The 4,242-nt window shown below is 45.7% G+C and overlaps 1 pseudogene; it reads right to left on the reverse strand.

The window, feature by feature from the left end:
* Positions 1–2,227: 2,227 nt before the first annotated feature.
* On the reverse strand, positions 2,228–3,064 carry LOC134967030 (beta-1,4-galactosyltransferase 7-like; annotated as a pseudogene).
* Positions 3,065–4,242: the final 1,178 nt, after the last annotated feature.

The following is a 4,242-nucleotide window of genomic DNA, read 5'->3' on the forward strand; positions in this document are numbered from 1 at the left end:
AATTGCTCCTTATTCACATTACACCACACCATATTGCTCTTTATTCTCATTACCCCGCACCATATTGCTCCTTATTCACATTACACCACCCCATATTGCTCTTTATTCACATTAGACCACACAGTAGTGCCCTTTCTATACATTACACCACACAGTAGAGCACCTTATACACATAATGCCACACATTGGTAATGCATTTATACACATAATAGCACACAGTAATGCCCCTTACACATATGACACACATTATTAATGTCCTTATAAACATAATGCGCCTTACACATTATGCCAACCCTTAATAATGCCCTTATGCACATAATTTCCCTTACACATATGCTGCACATTGTTAACGCCCATAATGTCCCTTACACATATGCTGCACATTATTAGTGCCCTTGTACACTTAATGACACACACAGTGCCCCTTACACATATGTTACACATATAGTTCCTGGCGTGAGTCAACTGGCAGCTCTGCTAACGTCGGGTGCCTATTTTTTATGAAAATACATCTTATTTGCATTGCTATGTGGCTAGGATGCACAAGCAGCTTCTGCTGATTAAAATGATATGTGGCATGCCTATATACTGTGTGCAACTGTGGCTGTATCTGCATATGAAATGCTACACACAGAATATAGGCATGCCACATATCATTCTAATCAGCAGAAGCTGCTTGTGCCCCTAGGCATACCAGATGCCCTAGGCAATTGCCTAGTTTGCCTATGCCTAAGGCCGGCTCTGTACATATCATACCTATTTTTTGTGCCGTTTTCTGGACATCTTTTGTCTGTTTTACTTTCAGTATAGAGACCAGAAACTTTACCCCAGGGGCCTAATTCAGACCTGATCGCTAGGCTGCGTTTTCGTACAGTCTGCAATCAGGTCTGAACTGCGCATGCATATGCACCACAATGCGCAGGTGCATCGGTCCGCAGCACCGGGGAGCGCCGGGCAGCGATGGGATGGTGTGAGAAAGGCGATCGCATGGGCAATTGCAAGGTGACTGACAGGAAGAGGCCGTTTGTGGGTGGCAACTGACCGTTTTAGAGGAGTGTCTGGAAAAACGCAGAAGGGACCAGGCGTTTGGAGGGAGGGTTTCTGACGTCCACTCCGGCCCCAATCATCACACTGGAAGAGTAAATCTTGGGCTGTGCAGAGACTGCACAATCTTCTGTTTGTGCAGCTCTCCTGCACATGCGATCGCACCCCTGCACAGCGATTTCCCCCTCCCCCTGTAGGCGTCGACTAACTGATCACAGGGATGCAAAAAAACGCACCCTAGCGATCAGGTCTGAATTAGGCCCCATATTCATTATTTTAATAAAATTGGTTTTGTGAAGTGGTGTACTATCTCTTACTGAAGTTACAAATAGCACATGAGACTTATGAACTGAAATAATGTTTAACTATCTGTCTTAATTCTTTAAGACATGATCTTTTGAAAATGTTCTTATGCTGATTATTCTACAAGCACGGACGGAAATTGTGCCAATAATTTATATTTTTGTAGCAAGAATTACATAATATTTTTTAAAAAGTAAAAAGCACTTTATTTCTGTTAGCACTTCTCAAAGTTCTATAACAATCTACAGTATTTAGGGGGTCATTCCGAGTTGTTCGCTCGTTGCCGATTTTCGCAACGGAGCGATTAAGGCAAAAATGCGCATGCGCATGGTACGCAGTGCGCATGCGCTAAGTATTTTAGCTCAAAACTTAGTAGATTAACTCACGTCCGAACGAAGAATTTTCATCGTTGAAGTGATCGGAGTGTGATTGACAGGAAGTGGGTGTTTCTGGTCGGAAACTGACCGTTTTCTGGGAGTGTGCGGAAAAACGCAGGCGTGCCAAAATAAAACGCAGAGTGTCTGGAGAAACGGGGGAGTAGCTGGCCAAACGCAGGGCGTGTTTGTGACGTCGAACCAGGAACGAAACGGGCTGAGCTGATCGCAGTGTAGGAGTAAGTCTCGAGCTACTCAGAAACTGCTAAGAATTTTCTATTCACAATTCTGCTAATTTTTCATTCGCAATTCTGCTAAGCTAAGATACACTCCCAGAGGGCGGCGGCCTAGCGTGTGCAATGCTGCTAAAATCTGCTAGCGAGCGAACAACTCGGAATGAGGGCCTTAATGTCTTGCAGATCACAGCCAGCTACATTCACGTGTTTTCCTGAGGGTTGCTGCTTTCTCAGTGCTAAGATAATAAATGGAGTGCACACTTTGTGAGTTCAGTTCAATACACACCATGGAGTCTTACTCAGGTCACACTCCAACAGAACATTCAGCACAGTACATGGGGCTCCGCCAATGGTCAATTCAGTGCGTGACTCCACACGATACTGGACACTGTGCAGCCCACCCTCATGGTCCACCTTGAACTGCTCCTGCTTCTGTGCTGCTATCCTCTTCTGGTCACGCTTCCTCCAAAACCGATTTGACATCCCATTGCACAAGTCGTAGTGATGTTTGGTGAGCAGTAGGATGCTCCCAATGTAGGTCTTGTAATGATACAAGGGGTGTAGTTCTGGGGATGCCACATGGAAGGGGCCATTTTCTGGGTAGCCATAGTCTAGATCCGGATTAAGAGAGAGCAGGTCAGCATCATGCATAGCAATATAGTCTGTGTCGCTGCCGCTCTCCAAGTAGCCGACATTTATCAGAGAAGCTCTGTTAAACCTGAAGTGATCCCCCTGATTTATGACAAATATGTGGTGGCGGATGTTCTTCTCATTCAGGTACTGGTGCATGTGGGGGACAAAGCTCAGGAGTTCCTCAAGTCGTTCCCTAAAAGGCACCAGCACAGCCAGACATAGAGGAGACCCTGAGGTGTCCTCATTCATAGTCCTAGGACCAGGGGAGGGAGAGCAGATTGGGCAATAGGTCTTCTTGGTTCCTGGTGTCCCCTGTATAGCTGCTTTCCAACCAAAGCATAGGAAGAAATCCAAGCAGGATGCAGGTCAGAAACAGACTGATAATGCTCCATTCCTAGGCCGTCTCCCAAGTAGCAGGCCTGTCCTAGCACTCTGTCTGATACACAGGGCTGGTTTCCTCAGTATCGGATACATCTCTTCTCTGAGACAGCTTAGCAGTACAATAAGAGTGTGTCACTGCAGACAGGGGCCCCCGGGTTATATAGATGCGATTGAAATGTTGTAACATGGTGGTTATGGCTGGAACATAAATAGAAGAGAAATGCGGTGATTCTGGAACACGCGGATGGAATCTGTAATTGATGTAGAATGGAGTCCCACCAGTAGAAGTATGGTACTGATAATTATGGGTGAATTCATCCCAGGGCAATAACTCCACCCAGTCATCTTGTGATGGAGAAAGATAATTGCGAAGGAAAGTCTCTAGGTCCTGATTGACTCTTTCAGTTTGACTGTTGGTTTGTGGCTGGTAAGCAGAAGAAAACTTGAGTCTAATTTGTAGAACGGAACAGTGAGCTCTCCAGAACCTGGCAGTGAATTGCACTCCTCGATCAGAGACCACTTCCTGTGGTAATCCATGCAATCGAAAATGTTCTCAGATGAACAATAGGGCCAACTTGGGAGCCATAGGTAGACCTGTCAAAGGAAAGAAATGTGCCATTTATGAAAATCGATCAACGATCACTCGGATGGAGTTCTACCCCTTGGAAAGAGGTAACTCCGTGACGAAGTCCATATAGATATGAGTCCAGGGCCTTCTAGGAATGGACAAAGGACAGAGCAAACCGGCAGGAGGCAGACGTGGAATTTTATGTTGGGTACATTGCGAGCACGAGCTGATGAAATCCTGTACATCCTTTCTCATGGTGGGCCACCAGTAAAGCCTTTGCAGGAATTTATACATTTTTTGTACTCCTGGGTGTCCGGAGAAGTTAGAGTTATAAGCCCACTGCAACAATTTTGGGTGGAGCTCCACCAGAACGGATGACCTTCCGGGACGAGGACCTAGGCAGGTGGGAGCTGTGGAGATGGAGACTGGACTGAGAAGTAAACTCTTTTCAACTGAATTCTCTTCATCAGTGGTGGATAGAGAGCGAGACAAGGCATCGGCTTTCGCATTGAGAGTCCCAAGCCCAGTATTTAATAATGAATGAAAATCAAGTGAAAAAGAGTGAACGCTAGCTTGGCGAGGGTTCAGGCATTGAGCGGTCTTGATGTAAAGCAGGTCCATGTGATCGGTATAGATGGTAATAAGATGTTTAGCACCCTCTAATAAATATCTCCACTCCTCCAAGGCAGATTTTATCGCCAAA

Source organism: Pseudophryne corroboree, chromosome 10, assembly GCF_028390025.1.
Source record: "Pseudophryne corroboree isolate aPseCor3 chromosome 10, aPseCor3.hap2, whole genome shotgun sequence".
Taxonomy (NCBI): domain Eukaryota; kingdom Metazoa; phylum Chordata; class Amphibia; order Anura; family Myobatrachidae; genus Pseudophryne; species Pseudophryne corroboree.